The 11,659-nt window shown below is 46.8% G+C and overlaps 1 pseudogene; it reads right to left on the bottom strand.

Annotated features, from left to right (window-relative positions):
- Window positions 1-454: 454 nt before the first annotated feature.
- LOC147096248 (zinc-binding protein A33-like) overlaps window positions 455-11,659 on the bottom strand; it is a 34,703-nt pseudogene continuing 23,498 nt past the window's right edge.

The following is an 11,659-nucleotide window of genomic DNA, read 5'->3' as shown; positions in this document are numbered from 1 at the left end:
TGTCTGATCAGCCGAGTGTTTCAGCATTTGCTGTTTTTGATATTCCCTCAGTACCGGTTTCCACCAGCAGGTGGTGAAACTGCACTGTAAAACTTTACAAAACAGCTCGCCATCCCCATCTCCTGGTTGAAAGTGGCACTACAATCAACTGCAGGGGAACGTCAAACATTCTGGGGTGAATTTTCACTTTTACCACAACAGGCGTTAGCGGATCGGCCGCCCTTTTTACACACCGCACGGCAATAAAAGTGAACATTCAGCCTTTTACACCAAAGATTTTCAAGCTCCCCGTCTTCTTGAGGAGAGATAGTTTGTGTATTTCTCATCACTAATGGGGCTGATTAACTGAGGAATGTCCTCAAATTCAAAGCACAACTTATACCTGCCTTTTAATACAAAGGAGTGGGGCAGTCATGAGAAAGGGCTGGGATGGAGTTGCTGTCGGTTTTACTTTTTACATTACCAGCCCGAGGCCCCGCCCCTTTTACAGACCCGGATTGGAACCGGAGCAGATTCTCAGCCACTTGTTCATTTGCCAAGTATAGAAGAAAGGATAAAGTTTCCCCGTGAATTTATTCCCAGTGAAGGTGTGGAGATGGGAATTGGTGTCCGCACTGTAAAATGAAACTGTCCCGGACTCATAACTGAGATAAACTCCCACCTTCCCGGGGATCTGACGGGCGGGGAGACGGGGTTTAGGGAAGGTGTTTACATTAAACTCATTCCCAGCCCGCCCGATGCTCCAGAATCCATTCTCCGGGCTCACTGTGACCTCTTCCTTCCTCTCCACAGACTCTGCGGCTACTCCCAGACTCCAGCCCCGATTCCCCGCCACCTCCACCTCCCAGTAATGTCTCCCCGATGTGAATCCCTCCGATCCCAGCACACAGAACCAGACTGTAAACCTCTTCCCGGTGTCAGGGAGATTCCTCTCGGTCCGGATCAGTCTCACACTTTTCAGATCCTCAGACACCTCGAGCTCTGGATTCGCTGTTTCCACATCCAGGGTCACAGAGACTGGGAGAAAGAGCAGAGAATTAGAGAGATTCACCCGGGATTGGAGAGAGACTCACTGGGGATCGAGGAGATGCGCCTTTCTAACTGATTTCCTGTTTCTCAACACGAGAAAAGAACCGCCCTGAGGGAAGGTAACGAGGATCTGACAACAGCAGAAAACACCGGGATCACAGCTTCTGAAAACATTACACCCGCCTCCGCACTGTAGGATTCTGTGGGGATATAAATACTAAAATGAACAAAAGCTGGAACTGGAGCCTCAATGTACAACTAAATACTGTTCCCAGTTTAATGCACCACAACCTGGGGTTAAAATACCTGGGGGTTGAACACATTCCATACTCCTTACCAGATTACTAACTGAGGAAAGTCACTCTGTGGGACTGGGTGTATATGGGTAGATGTGTGTGTGTGTGTTCCTCAAAGTAGAAAAGTCACCCGGTCTGGATGGGATTCATCCTATGTTACTGGGGGAAGTAAGGGTGGAAATTGCGGAGGCTCTGGTCACAATCTTCCAATGCTCCTTAGATCTGGGGGTGGTGCCAGAGGACCGGAGGATTGCAAATGTTACACCGCTCTTTTAAAAAGAGGACAGGGCTAAACCTGCGGGTCCTTATTAGGACCACTGATCTGTTTGATATGTATTAATGACCTGGACTTGGGTATACAAGGCATCATTTCAAAGTTTGCAGATGATATGAAACTCGTAAACAATGAGGAGGAAAATAACAGACCTCAGAAGGACATAGACAGACTGGAGAAATGGTCAGACAAATGGTAGATGAAATTTAATGCAGAGAAGTGTGAAGTGATACATTTTGGTAGGAAAAATGAGAGGCAATATGATCTCAATGGTACAATTTTAAAGGTGTGCAGGAACAAAGAGACCCCTGGGGGTGTCTGTACATAAATCTTTGAAAGTGGCAGGACAAGTTGAGAAGGCTGTTAAAATAATATGGGATCCTTGGCTTTATTAATACAGGAATAGAGTACAAAAGCAAGGAGGTTATGCTAAACCTTTATAAAACCCTGGTTAGGCCTCAGCTGGAGGATTGTGTTTAATTCTGGGCACCGTACTTTAGGAAGGATGTCAAGGCCTTGGACAGGGTGCAGAAGAAATTTAGTCGAATGGTACCAGGGATGAGGGACTTCAGTCACGTGGAGAGACTGGAGAAACTGGGGTTGTTCTCCTTACAGCAGAGAAGGTTAAGAGGAGATTTGACAGACGTGTTCAAAATCATGAATGCTTTTGATCGAGTAAATAAGGAGAAACTGTTTCGAATGGCAGAAGGGTTGGTAACCAAAGGACACAGATTGAAGGTGATTGGCCAAAGAACCAGAGGCGACATGAGGAAACATTTTTTCACAGCGAGTTGTTGTGATCTGGAATGCGCTGCCTGAAAGGGCGGTGGAAGCAGATTCAATAGTAACATTCCAAAGAGTATTGGATAAATAGTTCAAAGGAAAAAATGACAAGGCTGTGGGGAAGGAGCAGGGGACTGGGATTAATAGGATAGCTCTACCAAAGATGGGCCGAATGGCCTCCTTTTGTTCTGTATCATTCTATGATCACAAAAATAAGCATTTTATTAAGAGTGTCTAATCCTCCACCCGTGAGTAGTCTGCTTTCAAATCACTAAAAATGACTTTAAAACTGTACTGAACCATTTACTAGTTTCACTGGTGTACACTAGTCAGTTTCTTCGTAAATTAAATATTTTTTAATATTTAAAAACTGTTAAAACATGCCTACTAGTGCCTGTGCCCCTGAAAAAATGGGTTCAATTTGAAGAGCTTCCTGAAACGGGCACAATCAGCGGAAACTCGCCATGCTTATTATCCCGATCTGGCGGCGGGGCCAGTTTTATGGGTGGAGTCGATAAATGGAACAACACCCAAAAGCTCAGAGGGACTTGGACTTCAAGCAGCGTAAGGAGATGAGAGCTACACGCTTACAACTTTTCCTGATAAGTCCTCCAGTGAGTATCTATCTGTACCAGTGTAAGAATCCTGAGAAATCCCCATTTCAGATTCCCACTAGCTAACATGGACGAAATGAAATAAACATTATTAGTTGTAGGTTTAGGTTGGTATTGTGTAACTGTTAGTCAATGCTCGCCGAGTCTTGAATAATCATGTTTATAAACCAGTGTAATATGCCTTGGGTAGACTCGGTTAGATTTTAAAATGGAAGAAAGAGGCCTTGGGCCTGCTTGACCAAATATTAAAGGTGCAGACTTTAACAAGCCTTGTTAGCAAAGCGACAGTCAGTCTGTGAGAAAAGCTGAGAGAATGAATGGAATTCCAAAGACTGAGATACGAGGCAGGGACTGTAAGATTGTTATAAATTACATGTTAGTTGTTTTTTTGAATTCTTGTTTTAATATCTTATAACCAATAATATCTTATAATCATCAGTAAGAGATCCATAATCGTGTGTAAGAATTAAATGTAGAAGTTTGTAATCATCAACTGTATGCAATGATAACCTGAATGATGTATCACATGTAACCCTTATTCTTATGCTTAAAAGTCTGTGAGGAAGCTGTAACCAGACAGCCTGGGGTGAGAAAGAGATTGCCATGGTCGAATAGACTGCAGTTAGCCTGGGAACCAAGGTCAGGTGCAGTTACCATTGTGCTGAAATGTTAGAACATCCGCAGTGAATTATAAAAACAAAGGCCAACAGCAAGAGTCGTATCTCAACCTGTGGAGACATATTCCTTCAGTATTGCCATAAATACCCCAGATAAAACCGCATGGACCACCCAGCATTGACATCGGTACCAGCTACGGACATGACAATGGCACACCCAGCCCAGTCGACCCTGCAAAGTCCTCCTCACGAACATCTGGGGACTTGTGCCAATATTGGGAGAGCTGTTCCACAGACAAGACAAGCAACAGCCTGACATACTCATACTCACAGAATCATACCTTTCAGTCACTGTCCCAAACTCCTCCAACACCATCCCTGGGTAGATCCTGTCCCAGCAGCAGGACAGACCTACCAGGAGTGGCGGCACAGTGGTATAGAGTCGGGAAGGATTGGTCCTGGGAGTCCTCAATATTGACTCCGGACCCCATGAAGTCTCATGGCTTTAGGTAAAGCAAGGTCAAGGAAACCTCCTGCTGATTAACGCCTACCGCACTCCCTCAGCTGAAGAATCAGTTCTCCTCCATGTTGAACACCATTTGGAAGAAGCACTGAGAGTAGCAAGGGCACAGAATCTACTCTGGGTGGAGGACTTCAATGTCCATCACCAAGAGTGCCTCAGTAGCTCCTCTACTGACCGAGCTGGCCAAGTCCTTAAGGACATAGCTGCCAGTCTGGGCATGTGACATGTGGTGAGAGAACCAACATGAGGGAAAAACCTACTTGACCTCGTCCTCACCAATCTACCTGTCGCAGATGCATCTGTCCATGACAGCTTTGGTAGCAGTGACCACTGCACAGTCATTGTGGAGATGAAGTCCAGTCTTCACACTGAGGGCACCCTCCATCGTGTTGTATGGCACTACCACCGTGTTAAATGGGATAGATTCAGAACAGATCAAGCAGCTCCAAACTGGGCATCCATGAGGTGCTGTGGGCCATCAGCAGCAGCAGAATTGTATTCCACCATAATCAGGAACCTCATGGCCAGACATATCTCTCAGTCTACCATTACCATCAAACCAGGGGACCAAACCTGGTTCAATGAGGAGTGTAGAAGAGCAGGACAGGAGCAGCACTAGGCGTACCTAAAAATGAGGTGCCAACCTGGGGAAGTTGCTACACGGGACTACATGCATGTTAAAAAGCAGACGCAGCATGCTATAGACAGGGCTAAGCGAACCCACAATCAACAGATCAGATCAAAGCTCTGCAGTCCTGCCACATCTAGTCGTGAATGGTGGTGGACCATTAAACAATTAACGGGTGAAGGAGACTCCATGAATATTCCCATCTTCAAGGATGGTGGAGCCCAGCACGTGAGTGCAAAAGACAAGGCTGAAGCATTTGCAACCATCTTCAGCGGGGAGTGCCGAGTGGATATCGGCCTTCTCCTGAGATCCCCACCATCACAGAAGCCATTCTTCAGTCAATTCACTCCATGTGGTAGCAAGAAACGGCTGTGTGCACTGGATACGGTCAGAAATGGGAATGTTTGCTGCACAGAGTTCAGTGCCATTCACAACTCCTCAGATAATAAAGCAGTCCATGCCCGCATGCAACAAGACCTGAACGATGTTCAGGCTTGGGGTGATAAGTGGCAGGTAACATTCGCGCCACAGAAGTGCCAGACAATGACTATCTCCAACAAGCGAGAGTCTAACCACCTCCCCTTGACATTCAATGGCATTACCATCGCCGAATCCCCCACCATCAACATCCTGGGGGTCACCATTGACCAGAAACTTAACTGGACCAGCCACATAAATACTGTGGCAACAAGAGCAGGTCAGAGGCTAGGTATTCTGTGGCGAGTGTCTCACCTCCTGACTCTCCAAATCCTTACCACCATTTACAAGGCACAAGTCAGGAGTGTGATGGAATACTCTCCACTTGCCTGGATGAGTGCAGCTCCACAACACTCAAGAAGCTCGACACCATCCAGGACAAAGCAGCCCGCTTGATTGGCACCCCATCTACCACCTTAAACATTCACTCCCTCCACCACCAGCGTACCGTGCCTACAATGTGTACCATCTACAAGATGCACTAAAGAAACTCGCCAAGGCTTCTTTGGCAGCATCTCCCAAACCCGCGACCTCTTCCACCTAGAAGGACAAGGGCAGCAGGCGCTTGGGAACACCACCACCTCCAAGTTCCCCTCCAAGTCACACACCATCCTGACTTAGAAATATATCGCCGATTCTTCATCGTCACTGGGTCAAAATCCTGGAACACCCTACCTAACAGCACTGTGGGTGTACCTTCACCACAAGGACTGCAGCGGTTCAAGAAGGCGGCTCACCACCACCTTCTCAAGGGCAAATAGGGATGGGCAATAAATGCTGGCATTGCCAACAACATCCACATCCCATAAAAATGAATTAAAAAAAATACAGCGAAGGCTATGTGCCCTGTCAACATCCTGGGGGTTGTGCTGAAGACTTGTGCTCCAGAACTAGCCACGCTTCTAGCCAAGCTGTTCCAGTACAGCTACAACACTGGCATCTATCCGACAATGCCGAAAACTGCCCCCGTATGTCTTTTCCACAAAAAGCAGGACAAATCCAAACCGGCCAATTACCGCCCCATCAGTCTACTCGCAATCATCAGCAAAGTGATGGAAGGTGTCATTGACAGTGCTATCAAGCGGCACTTACTTACCAATAACCTGCTCACTGATGGCCAGTTTGGGTTCCGCCAGGACCACTCGGCTCCAGACCTCATTACAGCCTTGGTTCAAACAAGGACAAAGGAGCTGAATTCCAGAGGTGAGGTGAGAGTGACTGCCCATGACATCAAGGCAGCATTTGGCCGAGTGTGGCATCAAGGAGGACTAGTAAAACTGAAGTCAATGGGAATTGTGGGAAAACTCTCCATGGGCTGGAGTCATAACTAGCACAAAGGAAGATGGTTGTGGTTGTTGGAAGTCAATCATCACAGCCCCAGGATATCGCTGCAGGAGATCGTCAGGGCATCTGCAGCTCCTTCATCAATGACCATCCCTCCATTATAAGGTTAGAAATGTGGATGTTCGCTGATATTCACAGCGATGATGCACAGTATTCAGTGCCAATCACAACGCCTCAGATAATGAAGCAATCCATGTCCGCATGCAGCAAGACCAGGATGACATTCAGGTTTGGGCTGTTAAGTGGCAGGTAATATTCGCGCCACACAAGTGCCAGACAATGACGATCTCCAACAAGCGAGAGTCTAACCACTGCCCCTTGACATTCAATGGCATTAACATCGCCGAATCCCCCAGCATCAACATCCTGGGTGTCCCCATTGACCAGAAACTTAACTGGACCAGCCACATAAATACTGTGGCAACAAGTCAGAGGCTGGGTATTCTGCGGCAAGTGTCTCACCTCCTGACTCCCCAAAGCCTTTCCACCATCTACAAGGCACAGGTCAGGAGTGTGATGGAATACTCTCCACTTGCCTGGATGAGTGCAGCTCCAACAACACTCAAGAAGCTCGACACCATCCAGGACAAAGCAGCCCGCTTGATTGGTACCCCATCTACCACCTGAAACATTCACTCCCACAACCACCGGCGTACCGTGGCTGCAGTGTGTGCCATCTGCAAGATGCACTGCAGCAATTCGCCAAGGCTTCTTTGGCAGCACCTCGCAAACTCGCGACCTCTACCACCTAGGACGACAAGGGTACCAGGCACATGCGAACACCACCACCTCCAAGTTACCACCCATGTCACACACCATCCTGATTTGGAAGTATATTGCCGTTTCTTGATCGTCACTGGGTCAAAATCCTGGAACTTCCTACCGAACAGCACTGTGGGAGTACGTTCACCACACACATAGATACATAGAAGATAGGAGCAGGAGTAGGCCATTCGGCCCTTCGAGCCTGCTCCGCCATTCAATGAGATCATGGCTTATCATCCAAATTCAGTACCCGGTCCCTGCCTTCTCCCCATATCCCTTGATCCCTTTAGCCTTAAGAAATATATCCAACTCTTTCTTGAATATACTTAATGAACTGGCCTCCACCGCCCTCTGTGGCAGAGAATTCCACAGGTTCACCACTCTCTGGGTGAAGAAATTCCTCCTCATTTCAGTCCTAAATGGCTTACCCCTTATCCTTAGACTATGACCCCTGGTTCTGGACTCCCCGGCCATCAGAAACATCCTTCCTGCATCTAGTCTGTCCAGGCCTGACAGAATTTTATACGTTTCGATGAGATCCCCTCTCAATCTTCTAAACTCCAGTGAGTATAAGCCCAATCGACACAATCTCTCCTCATACGTCATTCCTGCCATCCCAGGTATCAGCCTGGTGAATCTTCGCTGCATTCCTTCCAGGGTAAGAACGTCCTTCCTCAGGTAAGGCGACCAAAACTGCACACAATACTCAAGGTGTGGTCTCACCAAGGCCCTGTACAACTGCAGCAAGACATCCTTGTTCTTGTACTCGAACCCTCTTGCTACAAAGGCCAGCATACCATTTGCCTTCTTAACCGCCTGCTGCACCTGCATGCTTACCTTCAGCGACTGGTGCACAAGAACACCCAGGTCTCTTTGCACTTCCCCTTCTCCCAATCTATTGCCATTCAAATAATAATCTGCCTTCCTGTTTTTGCCACCAAAGTGGATAACCTCACATTTATCCACATTATAGTGCATTTGCCATGTTTCTGCCCAATCACCCAACCTGTCCAAATCGTGCTGGAGTTTCACAACATCCTCCTCACAGCATACCCTCCCCGCCAGCTTTGTGTCGTCTGCAAATTTGGAGATATTACATCCAATTCCCTCGTCCAGATCATTAATATATATTGTGAACAGCTGGGGTCCTAGGACCGATCCTTGCGGTACCCCACTAGTCACTGCCTGCCACTCGGAAAACGATCCGTTTATTCCAACTCTTTGCTTTCTGTCCGCCAACCAGTTCTCTATCCAAGTCAATACCTTGCCCCCAATCCCATGTGCCTTAATTTTGCACGCTAATCTCTTATGCGGGACCTTATCGAAAGCCTTCTGAAAGTCCAAATACACCACATCCACTGGTTCTCCCTTATCTATTTTACCAGTTACATAAGAACATAAGAAATAGGAGCAGGAGTAGGCCAATCGGCCCCTCGAGCCTGCTCCGCCATTCAATAAGATCATGGCTGATCTGATCCTAACCGCCAATCCACTATCACAGAACCATCTCCTGAATCTAACAGAATTAGACACACGAAATAGGAGCAGGATCAGGCTACACGGCCCCTGGGCCTGCTCCGCTACCCACGGGGCCATGACCGATCTGAACCTAGACTCATGTCCAAATTCCTGCCCGCTCCCCGTAACCCTTAATTCCCTTTACTTCTAGGAAACTGTCTATTTCTGTTTTAAATTTATGTAATGATGTAGCTTTTACAGCTTTTTGGGGCAGCATATTCCATGGACCTACCACCCTCTGAGTGAAGTAGTTCCTCCTCATCTCAGTTTTGAAAGAGCTGCCCCTTATTCTAAGACTATGCCCCCTAGTTCTAGTTTCACCCATCATCGGGAACATCCTCCCCACATCCATCCGATCCAACCCCTTCACAATCTTATATGTTTCAATAAGATCGCCTCTCATTCTTACATCCTCAAAAAATTCCAGTAGATTAGTCAAGCATGATTTACCTTTTGTAAATCCATGTTGACTTTGTCCGATCCAGTCACTGCTTTCCAAGTGCTCTGCTATTACATCTTTTATAATGGACTCTAGCATTTTCCCCACTACCGATGTCAAGCTTACCGGTCTATAATTCCCCGCCTTTTCTCTACCACCTTTTTTGAACAGTGGGGTAACATTAGCTACCCTCCAATCCATGGGTACTGTTCCAGAGTCTATAGAATTCTGGAAGATGACCAGCAATGCATCTACTATTTCTAGGGCCACTTCCTTAAGTACCCTGGGATGTAGATTATCAGGCCCTGGGGATTTATCGGCCTTCAGTCCCATCAATTTTCCTAGCACCATTTCCCTACAAATACTGATTTCTTTCAGTTCCACCCTTTCATCAGACCCTATGTTCCCCGGCATCTCTGGGAGGTTATTTGTGTCCTTTGTGAAGACAGAACCAAAATATGTATTCAGTTGGTCTGCCATTTCTTTGTTCCCCATTATAAATTCCCCCGATTCTGACTGCAAGGGACCTACACTTGACTTCACCAATCGTTTTCTCTTCACATATCTATAAAAGCTTTTACAGTCAGTTTTTATGTTCCCTGCAAGCTTACTCTCATATTCTACACACTGCAGCAGTTCAAAAGGTGGCTCACCACCACCTTCTCAAGGGCAATTAGGGAAGGGCAATAAATGCTGGCCTTGCCAGCGACGCCCACATCCCATAAACATATTTTTAAAAGTGTCTTGATGGTCAAAAACAGATGATGTAAGAGTGTCATCAGACCAAAAGCCTGCATAAGCCAGGGTGATACCAACGTGGCATCTTTATGATTGGATTTTGGGTTTGGGTGTCAGTCAATCATTGGTTCAGGAGGGCTCCATAGGTTTTGAATGAGAGTAAGGATATAAGAAGGAGGTCTTAACAGCCTCAAATTGTAGGAGATTCCAGGAGTAGGAGATTCCAGGAGTAGGAGATTCCAGGAGTAGGAGATTCCAGGAGTAGGAGATTCCAGGAGTAGGAGATTCCAGAGACACAGTAGAAGATTTCAGGAAGAATCAAGGAGACCCCCGGGAGACGAGAAGAGATGAGAGACAAGCGACACAGGGTGCAGCTTACTCACAGTTGCGGCTTGTACCCAGAGTATGAGTGGTAATATAAGTCTCAATTATACTCTGTAACTTCTGCTTGAATACACTAGTGAATGAAGCGTTGATTGTGCTGAATAAAGTTAAATCACTGTCCCCAATACGGGTCAACCTCGAATCATTTGGAATCAGGGACCCTCTGAACATAACATAAGAACATAAGATATAGGAGCAGGAGGAGGTCATTCGGCCCCTCGAGCCTGCTCCGCCATTCAGTAATATCATGGCTGATCTGATCTTGGCCTCAACTCCACTTCCCTGCCCGCTCCCCATAACCCTCGACTCCCTTCTCGTTCAACAATCTGTCTATCTCCACCTTAAATACATTCAATGACCCAGCATCCACTGCTCTCTGGGGAAGAGAATTCCAAAGATTCACGACCCTCAGAGAAGAAATTCCTCCTCATTACCTTTTAAATGGGTGCCTCCTTATTCTGAAATTATGCCCCCGAGTTCTAGATTCCCCCATGAGGGGAAACATCCTCTCTGCATCTACCCTGTCAAGCCCCTTCAGAATCTTATATATTTCAATAAAATCCCCGATCATTCTTCTGAACGCAATGAGTATCGGCCCAACCTGCTCAACCTTTCTTCATAAGACAACCCCTTCATCTCAAGAATCAACCCCATGAACCTTCTCTGAACTGCCTCCAATGCAAGTATACCCTTCGTTAAATAAGGAGACCAAAACTGTACGCAGTACTCTAGGCGTGGTCTCACCAATACCCATTTATTTCTATTTGCGCTGTCAACTCATCGATCTTGTTACGAATGCTGCGTGCGTTCAGGTATAGAGCTTTTAATTTTGTCTTTTTACCATTTTTCCCTACTCTGACCCCTCTTTCTGATGCACTCTTATGTGTATAGGCTCTGTCCCTTCCTGTCACACTCTGGTTATCATTACCCCTATCGCTACCATGCACTTTTGCCTTCTCATTTTACTTTTGACTTTTTAAATTTCCGCTCAGCATATCCCTCCCTGCCACTATTTAGTTTAAAGCCCTATCTACAGCCCTAGTTATTTGATTTGCCAGGACACTGGCCCCAGCCTGGTTCAAATGAAGCCCGTCCCGACGGAACAGCTCCCTCTTATCCCAGTACTGGTGCCAGTGCCCCAGGAATCGAAACCCATTTCTCCCACACCAATCTTCGAGCCACTCGTTCATCTCTCTGATCCTATTTACCCTATGCCAATTTACACGTGGC

The sequence above is a fragment of the Somniosus microcephalus genome, unplaced genomic scaffold (genome assembly GCF_052327205.1).
Source record: "Somniosus microcephalus isolate GS21.2 unplaced genomic scaffold, FLI_Smic_1.0 unresolved_chr1, whole genome shotgun sequence".
NCBI classification, from domain to species: Eukaryota; Metazoa; Chordata; class Chondrichthyes; order Squaliformes; family Somniosidae; genus Somniosus; species Somniosus microcephalus.
The sequence above is the reverse complement of the archived record's forward strand: the minus strand, read 5'-3'. Positions and strand labels throughout refer to the sequence as shown.